The sequence below is a fragment of the Mixophyes fleayi genome, chromosome 10 (assembly GCF_038048845.1).
Source record: "Mixophyes fleayi isolate aMixFle1 chromosome 10, aMixFle1.hap1, whole genome shotgun sequence".
In the NCBI taxonomy this organism is placed as follows: Eukaryota; Metazoa; Chordata; class Amphibia; order Anura; family Limnodynastidae; genus Mixophyes; species Mixophyes fleayi.
The window spans coordinates 44,524,417-44,535,360 of NC_134411.1; the positions used below are offsets into that span (position 1 = coordinate 44,524,417).

The following is a 10,944-nucleotide window of genomic DNA, read 5'->3' on the forward strand; positions in this document are numbered from 1 at the left end:
GCACTAGATTTCAAGAGGTTATTGTGGCCAGGAGGTTGATGAGAGGCAAGTTCAAATGTCAGTGACATCTCATGGTCTCTATTTTTAACCTACAAAGCACTTTTTTGTGTTCTCTTGTGCTGCAAACATAGTGAAATGACAGATTTCGGTTACTACGCTATCCCCCTAAAATACTGAAAAAATTCAATCTGTGAATCAGCACACTATTAAATTTTATCCTGTACATTTATTTTGGAAACTAGGCAAAGGTGCACCAAATTCACGGTTCTTTGGACAAACTTACAAAGCATGCACTTAATTCTGCATATAAATCAGATAAAAAATCTTGTTCCAAATTCTTTTTTTTTAACAGAAGTGTTTACCTGTTTAAACCAAAATAAATATGTTGCAGGGTGCCATCAGATAAATGCAATTCAAATTGACTCTTTTGTGGCCTAAAGTCTGAGAGAATTATTTCCAAAAACCTCTTTCAAAGGGCTAACTTGGTGTAATGGCAAGCACTTTGATCACTTAATTCAGAGATCCAAGTTCTAATCTCATTGGGACCTGATGATTTCTTTATCTGACCTACAAAGCACTTTAGTAACAATCTCTATTATTTCAAACATTGTCAAGTAAGAGTTTCCACTCATTATGAAATTATCTTAAAATGCTGAAAATGTCATTTCCAGCTCACACATTTTTCATCACAAGTAGTTGTGGCCGAGTGGACTTGAAATTCATTGGGGTTTCCCCGCGCAGGTTCAAATCCTGCCGACCACGGTTTAGTTTGTCATCTTCACTGTAAGATGCGCATGGTTGATTAATTGTTATTACACCTTGTATCAATCTTAAATTTAATCCTGGAAAGAGAAAAATGGACAGAAGTGTTACAGCAGCGTATGAGGGTTATTTAAATTATTTAGCAAGTGGTAGATGAATGTCAATGGCAGAGTGATCCATTCAAGGTTTCATGCGCTGGCAACAATTTTTTAGCTTGTCAATACAGAGAAAATGTGAGATCGGGTAATAATGCACAAGTATTTGGAAGAGAAGCTTGAATCTTTAATCATTGACATACTGTCTGTTAATCCAATATTTCCATTATTTACTTATCTGCTAAACACTTTAAAGAAAATGACTCATGTTAAAATCATAGTCGAATGACAGCTCTCAGTGACTTTGCAGATCCTTCTAAATATGGAGCAATTAATGTTCAGCTAAGCACTTGGAGTTGTGGCTGTGTTAAACACTTATTTGTAGCCAAGTTGTTAAGGTGTTCTGATGTTTAATTATCAATAACACCTAATGACTTCTTTTTCTCACTAACCAAGCACTTTCTTCATAATCTATCTTATTACAAATATAGTCAAATGACTGTTCTCAGCGACTTTTAAATCCCTACAAAATACAGAAATAAAATCTCCACCTGAGCACTAGATTTCAAGAGGTTATTGTGGCCAGGAGGTTGATGAGAGGCAAGTTCAAATGTCAGTGACATCTCATGGTCTCTATTTTTCACCTACAAAGCACTTTTTTGTGTTCTCTTGTGCTGCAAACATAGTAAAATGACAGATTTCGGTTACTACGCTATCCCCCTAAAATACTGAAAAAATTCAATCTGTGAATCAGCACACTATTCAATTTATTCCTGTACATTTATTTTGGAAACTAGGCAAAGGTTCACCAAATTCACGGTTCTTTGGACAAACTTACAAAGCATGCACTTAATTCTGCATATAAATCAGATAAAAAATCTTGTTCCAAATTCTTTTTTTTGAACACAAGTGTTTACCTGTTTAAACCAAAATAAATATGTTGCAGGGTGCCATCAGATAAATGCAATTCAAATTGACTCTTTTGTGGCTTAAAGTCTGAGAGAATTATTTCCAAAAACCTCTTGGAAAGGGCTAACTTGTTGTAATGGCAAGCACTTTTGATCACTTAATTCAGAGATCCGAGTTCTAATCTCGTTGGGACCTGATGATTTCTTTATCTGACCTACAAAGCACTTTAGTAACAATCTCTATTATTTCAAACATTGTCAAGTAAGAGTTTCCACTCATTATGAAATTATCTTAAAATGCAGAAAATGTCATTTCCAGCTCACACGATTTTCATTACAAGTAGTTGTGGCCGAGTGGTTAAAGCAATGGACTCGAAATCCATTGGGGTTTCCCCGCGCAGGTTCAAATCCTGCCGACTACGGTTTAGTTTGTCATCTTCACTGTAAGATGCGCATGCTTGATTAATTGTTATTACACCTTGATTCAATCTTAAATTTAATCCTGGAAAGAGAAAAATGGACAGAAAAATGGACAGCAGCGTATGAGGGTTATTTAAATTATTTAGCAAGTGGTAGTTGAATGTCAATGGCAGAGTGATCCATTCAAGATTTCATGCGCTGGCAACAATTTTTTAGCTTGTCGTCAATACAGAGAAAATTTGAGATCGGGTAATAATGCACAAGTATTTGGAAGAGAAGCTTGAATCTTTAATCATTGACATACTGTCTGTTAATCCAATATTTCCATTATTTACTTATCTGCTAAACACTTTAAAGAAAATGACTCATGTTAAAATCATAGTCGAATGACAGCTCTCAGTGACTTTGCAGATCCTTCTAAATATGGAGCAATTAATGTTCAGCTAAGCACTTGGAGTTGTGACTGTGTTAAACACTTATTTGTAGCCAAGTTGTTAAGGTGTTCTGATGTTTAATTATCAATAACACCTAATGACTTCTTTTTCTCACTAACCAAGCACTTTCTTCATAATCTATCTTATTACAAATATAGTCAAATGACTGTTCTCAGCGACTTTTAAATCCCTACAAAATACAGAAATAAAATCTCCACCTGAGCACTAGATTTCAAGGGGTTATTGTGGCCAGGAGGTTGATGAGAGGCAAGTTCAAATGTCAGTGACATCTCATGGTCTCTATTTTTCACCTACAAAGCACTTTTTTGTGTTCTCTTGTGCTGCAAACACAGTAAAATGACAGATTTCGGTTACTACGCTATCCCCCTAAAATACTGAAAAAATTCAATCTGTGAATCAGCACACTATTAAATTTATTCCTGTACATTTATTTTGGAAACTAGCCAAAGGTTCACCAAATTCACGGTTCTTTGGACAAACTTACAAAGCATGCACTTAATTCTGCATATAAATCAGATAAAAAATCTTGTTCCAAATTCTTTTTTTTTAACACAAGTGTTTACCTGTTTAAACCAAAATAAATATGTTGCAGGGTGCCATCAGATAAATGCAATTCAAATTGACTCTTTTGTGGCCTAAAGTCTGAGAGAATTATTTCCAAAAACCTCTTGGAAAGGGTTAACTTGGTGTAATGGCAAGCACTTTGATCACTTAATTCAGAGATCCGAGTTCTAATCTCGTTGGGACCTGATGATTTCTTTATCTGACCTACAAGGCACTTTAGTAACAATCTCTATTATTTCAAACATTGTCAAGTAAGAGTTTCCATTCATTATGAAATTATCTTAAAATGCAGAAAATGTCATTTCCAGCTCACACATTTTTCATCACAAGTAGTCGTGGCCGAGTGGACTTGAAATCCATTGGGGTTTCCCCGCGCAGGTTCAAATCCTGCCGACTACGGTTTAGTTTGTCATCTTCACTGTAAGATGCGCATGGTTGATTAATTGTTATTACACCTTTTATCAATCTTAAATTTAATCCTGGAAAGAGAAAAATGGACAGAAGTGTTACAGCAGCGTATGAGGGTTATTTAAATTATTTAGCAAGTGGTAGTTGAATGTCAATGGCAGAGTGATCCATTCAAGATTTCATGCGCTGGCAACAATTTTTTAGCTTGTCGTCATTACTGAGAAAATCTGAGATCGGGTAATAATGCACAAGTATTTGGAAGAGAATCTTGAATCTTTAATCATTGACATACTGTCTGTTAATCCAATATTTCCATTATTTACTTATCTGCTAAACACTTTAAAGAAAATGACTCATGTTAAAATCATAGTCGAATGACAGCTCTCAGTGACTTTACAGATCCTTCTAAATATGGAGCAATTAATGTTCAGCTAAGCACTTGGAGTTGTGACTGTGTTAAACACTTATTTGTAGCCAAGTTGTTAAGGTGTTCTGATGTTTAATTATCAATAACACCTAATGACTTCTTTTTCTCACTAACCAAGCACTTTCTTCATAATCTATCTTATTACAAATATAGTGAAATGACTGTTCTCAGCGACTTTTAAATCCCTACAAAATACAGAAATAAAATCTCCACCTGAGCACTAGATTTCAAGAGGTTATTGTGGCCAGGAGGTTGATGAGAGGCAAGTTCAAATGTCAGTGACATCTCATGGTCTCTATTTTTCACCTACAAAGCACTTTTTTGTGTTCTCTTGTGCTGCAAACATAGTAAAATGACAGATTTCGGTTACTACGCTATCCCCCTAAAATACTGAAAAAATTCAATCTGTGAATCAGCACACTATTCAATTTATTCCTGTACATTTATTTTGGAAACTAGGCAAAGGTTCACCAAATTCACGGTTCTTTGGACAAACTTACAAAGCATGCACTTAATTCTGCATATAAATCAGATAAAAAATCTTGTTCCAAATTCTTTTTTTTTAACACAAGTGTTTACCTGTTTAAACCAAAATCAATATGTTGCAGGGTGCCATCAGATAAATGCAATTCAAATTGACTCTTTTGTGGCCTAAAGTCTGAGAGAATTATTTCCAAAAACCTCTTGGAAAGGGCTAACTTGTTGTAATGGCAAGCACTTTTGATCACTTAATTCAGAGATCCGAGTTCTAATCTCGTTGGGACCTGATGATTTCTTTATCTGACCTACAAAGCACTTTAGTAACAATCTCTATTATTTCAAACATTGTCAAGTAAGAGTTTCCACTCATTATGAAATTATCTTAAAATGCAGAAAATGTCATTTCCAGCTCAAACATTTTTCATCACAAGTAGTTGTGGCCGAGTGGTTAAGGCGATGGACTTGAAATCCATTGGGGTTTCCCTGCGCAGGTTCAAATCCTGCCGACTACGGTTTAGTTTGTCATCTTCACTGTAAGATGCGCATGGTTGATTAATTGTTATTACACCTTGTATCAATCTTAAATTTAATCCTGGAAAGAGAAAAATGGACAGAAGTGTTACAGCAGTGTATGATGGTTATTTAAATTATTTAGCAAGTGGTAGTTGAATGTCAATGGCAGAGTGATCCATTCAAGATTTCATGCGCTGGCAACAATTTTTTAGCTTGTCGTCATTACAGAGAAAATCTGAGATCGGGTAATAATGCACAAGTATTTGGAAGAGAAGCTTGAATCTTTAATCATTGACATACTGTCTGTTAATCCAATATTTCCATTATTTACTTATCTGCTAAACACTTTAAAGAAAATGACTCATGTTAAAATCATAGTCGAATGACAGCTCTCAGTGACTTTGCAGATCCTTCTAAATATGGAGCAATTAATGTTCAGCTAAGCACTTGGAGTTGTGACTGTGTTAAACACTTATTTGTAGCCAAGTTGTTAAGGTGTTCTGATGTTTAATTATCAATAACACCTAATGACTTCTTTTTCTCACTAACCAAGCACTTTCTTCATAATCTATCTTATTACAAATATAGTCAAATGACTGTTCTCAGCGACTTTTAAATCCCTACAAAATACAGAAATAAAATCTCCACCTGAGCACTAGATTTCAAGAGGTTATTGTGGCCAGGAGGTTGATGAGAGGCAAGTTCAAATGTCAGTGACATCTCATGGTCTCTATTTTTCACCTACAAAGCACTTTTTTGTGTTCTCTTGTGCTGCAAACATAGTAAAATGACAGATTTCGGTTACTACGCTATCCCCCTAAAATACTGAAAAAATTCAATCTGTGAATCAGCACACTATTCAATTTATTCCTGTACATTTATTTTGGAAACTAGGCAAAGGTTCACCAAATTCACGGTTCTTTGGACAAACTTACAAAGCATGCACTTAATTCTGCATATAAATCAGATAAAAAATCTTGTTCCAAATTCTTTTTTTTGAACACAAGTGTTTACCTGTTTAAACCAAAATAAATATGTTGCAGGGTGCCATCAGATAAATGCAATTCAAATTGACTCTTTTGTGGCTTAAAGTCTGAGAGAATTATGTCCAAAAACCTCTTGGAAAGGGCTAACTTGTTGTAATGGCAAGCACCTTTGATCACTTAATTCAGAGATCCGAGTTCTAATCTCGTTGGGACCTGATGATTTCTTTATCTGACCTACAAAGCACTTTAGTAACAATCTCTATTATTTCAAACATTGTCAAGTAAGAGTTTCCACTCATTATGAAATTATCTTAAAATGCAGAAAATGTCATTTCCAGCTCACACATTTTTCATCACAAGTAGTCGTGGCCGAGTGGACTTGAAATCCATTGGGGTTTCCCCGCGCAGGTTCAAATCCTGCCGACTACGGTTTAATTTGTCATCTTCACTGAAAGATGCGCATGGTTGGTTAATTGTTATTACACCTTGTATCAATCTTAAATTTAATCCTGGAAAGAGAAAAATGGACAGAAGTGTTCCAGCAGCGTATGAGGGTTATTTAAATTTTTTAGCAAGTGGTAGTTGAATGTCAATGGCAGAGTGATCCATTCAAGATTTCATGCGCTGGAAACAATTTTTTAGCTTGTCGTCATTACAGAGAAAATCTGAGATCGGGTAATAATGCACAAGTATTTGGAAGAGAATCTTGAATCTTTAATCATTGACATACTGTCTGTTAATCCAATATTTCCATTATTTACTTATCTGCTAAACACTTTAAAGAAAATGACTCATGTTAAAATCATAGTCCAATGACAGCTCTCAGTGACTTTACAGATCCTTCTAAATAGGGAGCAATTAATGTTCAGCTAAGCACTTGGAGTTGTGGCTGTGTTAAACACTTATTTGTAGCCAAGTTGTTAAGGTGTTCTGATGTTTAATTATCAATAACACCTAATGACTTCTTTTTCTCACTAACCAAGCACTTTCTTCATAATCTATCTTATTACAAATATAGTGAAATGACTGTTCTCAGCGACTTTTAAATCCCTACAAAATACAGAAATAAAATCTCCACCTGAGCACTAGATTTCAAGAGGTTATTGTGGCCAGGAGGTTGATGAGAGGCAAGTTCAAATGTCAGTGACATATCATGGTCTCTATTTTTCACCTACAAAGCACTTTTTTGTGTTCTCTTGTGCTGCAAACATAGTAAAATGACAGATTTCGGTTACTACGCTATCCCCCTAAAATACTGAAAAAATTCAATCTGTGAATCAGCACACTATTCAATTTACTCCTGTACATTTATTTTGGAAACTAGGCAAAGGTTCACCAAATTCACGGTTCTTTGGACAAACTTACAAAGCATGCACTTAATTCTGCATATAAATCAGATAAAAAATCTTATTCCAAATTCTTTTTTTTAACACAAGTGTTTACCTGTTTAAACCAAAATAAATATGTTGCAGGGTGCCATCAGATAAATGCAATTCAAATTGACTCTTTTGTGGCCTAAAGTCTGAGAGAATTATTTCCAAAAACCTCTTGGAAAGGGCTAACTTGGTGTAATGGCAAGCACTTTTGATCACTTAATTCAGAGATCCGAGTTCTAATCTCGTTGGGACCTGATGATTTCTTTATCTGACCTACAAAGCACTTTAGTAACAATCTCTATTATTTCAAACATTGTCAAGTAAGAGTTTCCACTCATTATGAAATTATCTTAAAATGCAGAAAATGTCATTTCCAGCTCACACATTTTTCATCACAAGTAGTCGTGGCCGAGTGGACTTGAAATCCATTGGGGTTTCCCCGCGCAGGTTCAAATCCTGCCGACTACGGTTTATTTTGTCATCTTCACTGAAAGATGCGCATGGTTGGTTAATTGTTATTACACCTTGTATCAATCTTAAATTTAATCCTGGAAAGAGAAAAATGGACAGAAGTGTTCCAGCAGCGTATGAGGGTTATTTAAATTATTTAGCAAGTGGTAGTTGAATGTCAATGGCAGAGTGATCCATTCAAGATTTCATGCGCTGGAAACAATTTTTTAGCTTGTCGTCATTACAGAGAAAATCTGAGATCGGGTAATAATGCACAAGTATTTGGAAGAGAATCTTGAATCTTTAATCATTGACATACTGTCTGTTAATCCAATATTTCCATTATTTACTTATCTGCTAAACACTTTAAAGAAAATGACTCATGTTAAAATCATAGTCCAATGACAGCTCTCAGTGACTTTACAGATCCTTCTAAATAGGGAGCAATTAATGTTCAGCTAAGCACTTGGAGTTGTGGCTGTGTTAAACACTTATTTGTAGCCAAGTTGTTAAGGTGTTCTGATGTTTAATTATCAATAACACCTAATGACTTCTTTTTCTCACTAACCAAGCACTTTCTTCATAATCTATCTTATTACAAATATAGTGAAATGACTGTTCTCAGCGACTTTTAAATCCCTACAAAATACAGAAATAAAATCTCCACCTGAGCACTAGATTTCAAGAGGTTATTGTGGCCAGGAGGTTGATGAGAGGCAAGTTCAAATGTCAGTGACATATCATGGTCTCTATTTTTCACCTACAAAGCACTTTTTTGTGTTCTCTTGTGCTGCAAACATAGTAAAATGACAGATTTCGGTTACTACGCTATCCCCCTAAAATACTGAAAAAATTCAATCTGTGAATCAGCACACTATTCAATTTACTCCTGTACATTTATTTTGGAAACTAGGCAAAGGTTCACCAAATTCACGGTTCTTTGGACAAACTTACAAAGCATGCACTTAATTCTGCATATAAATCAGATAAAAAATCTTATTCCAAATTCTTTTTTTTAACACAAGTGTTTACCTGTTTAAACCAAAATAAATATGTTGCAGGGTGCCATCAGATAAATGCAATTCAAATTGACTCTTTTGTGGCCTAAAGTCTGAGAGAATTATTTCCAAAAACCTCTTGGAAAGGGCTAACTTGGTGTAATGGCAAGCACTTTTGATCACTTAATTCAGAGATCCGAGTTCTAATCTCGTTGGGACCTGATGATTTCTTTATCTGACCTACAAAGCACTTTAGTAACAATCTCTATTATTTCAAACATTGTCAAGTAAGAGTTTCCACTCATTATGAAATTATCTTAAAATGCAGAAAATGTCATTTCCAGCTCACACATTTTTCATCACAAGTAGTCGTGGCCGAGTGGACTTGAAATCCATTGGGGTTTCCCCGCGCAGGTTCAAATCCTGCCGACTACGGTTTATTTTGTCATCTTCACTGAAAGATGCGCATGGTTGGTTAATTGTTATTACACCTTGTATCAATCTTAAATTTAATCCTGGAAAGAGAAAAATGGACAGAAGTGTTCCAGCAGCGTATGAGGGTTATTTAAATTATTTAGCAAGTGGTAGTTGAATGTCAATGGCAGAGTGATCCATTCAAGATTTCATGCGCTGACAACAATTTTTTAGCTTGTCGTCATTACAGAGAAAATCTGAGATCGGGTAATAATGCACAAGTATTTGGAAGAGAAGCTTGAATCTTTAATCATTGACATACTGTCTGTTAATCCAATATTTCCATTATTTACTTATCTGCTAAACACTTTAAAGAAAATGACTCATGTTAAAATCATAGTCGAATGACAGCTCTCAGTGACTTTACAGATCCTTCTAAACATGGAGCAATTAATGTTCAGCTAAGCACTTGGAGTTGTGACTGTGTTAAACACTTATTTGTAGCCAAGCTGTTAAGGTGTTCTGATGTTTAATTATCAATAACACCTAATGACTTCTTTTTCTCACTAACCAAGCACTTTCTTCATAATCTATCTTATTACAAATATAGTCAAATGACTGTTCTCAGCGACTTTTAAATCCCTACAAAATACAGAAATAAAATCTCCACCTGAGCACTAGATTTCAAGAGGTTATTGTGGCCAGGAGGTTGATGAGAGGCAAGTTCAAATGTCAGTGACATCTCATGGTCTCTATTTTTCACCTACAAAGCACTTTTTTGTGTTCTCTTGTGCTGCAAACATAGTAAAATGACAGATTTCGGTTACTACGCTATCCCCCTAAAATACTGAAAAAATTCAATCTGTGAATCAGCACACTATTAAATTTATTCCTGTACATTTATTTTGGAAACTAGGCAAAGGTTCACCAAATTCACGGTTCTTTGGACAAACTTACAAAGCATGCACTTAATTCTGCATATAAATCAGGTAAAAAATCTTGTTCCAAATTCTTTTTTTTTAACACAAGTGTTTACCTGTTTAAACCAAAATAAATATGTTGCAGGGTGCCATCAGATAAATGCAATTCAAATTGACTCTTTTGTGGCCTAAAGTCTGAGAGAATTATTTCCAAAAACCTCTTGGAAAGGGCTAACTTGGTGTAATGGCAAGCACTTTTGATCACTTAATTCAGAGATCCGAGTTCTAATCTCGTTGGGACCTGATGATTTCTTTATCTGACCTACAAAGCACTTTAGTAACAATCTCTATTATTTCAAACATTGTCAAGTAAGAGTTTCCACTCATTATGAAATTATCTTAAAATGCAGAAAATGTCATTTCCAGCTCACACATTTTTCGTCACAAGTAGTTGTGGCCGAGTGGTTAAGGCGATGGACTTGAAATCCATTGGGGTTTCCCCGCACAGGTTCAAATCCTGCCGACTACGGTATAGTTTGTCATCTTCACTGTAAGATGTGCATGGTTGATTAATTGTTAATACACCTTGTATCAATCTTAAATTTAATCCTGGAAAGAGAAAAATGGACAGAAGTGTTACAGCAGCGTAGGAGGGTAATTTAAATTATTTAGCAAGTGGTAGTTGAATGTCAATGGCAGAGTGATCCATTCAAGATTTCATGCGCTGGCAACAATTTTTTAGCTTGTCGTCATTACAGAGAAAATCTG

At 35.2% G+C, this 10,944-nt stretch overlaps 3 non-coding genes across 3 annotated transcripts; all 3 read left to right on the forward strand.

Moving 5' to 3' along the window:
* Positions 1-2,105: 2,105 nt before the first annotated feature.
* On the forward strand, positions 2,106-2,187 carry TRNAS-CGA (transfer RNA serine (anticodon CGA)). Its single transcript has one exon. It is a non-coding gene; the product is annotated as a tRNA-Ser (tRNA).
* Positions 2,188-4,949: 2,762 nt separating this feature from the next.
* Positions 4,950-5,031, forward strand: TRNAS-UGA (transfer RNA serine (anticodon UGA)). The gene has a single exon. It is a non-coding gene; the product is annotated as a tRNA-Ser (tRNA).
* A 5,592-nt stretch (positions 5,032-10,623) lies between these two features.
* TRNAS-UGA (transfer RNA serine (anticodon UGA)) lies at positions 10,624-10,705 on the forward strand. Its single transcript has one exon. It is a non-coding gene; the product is annotated as a tRNA-Ser (tRNA).
* The last annotated feature ends 239 nt before the right edge of the window (positions 10,706-10,944 follow it).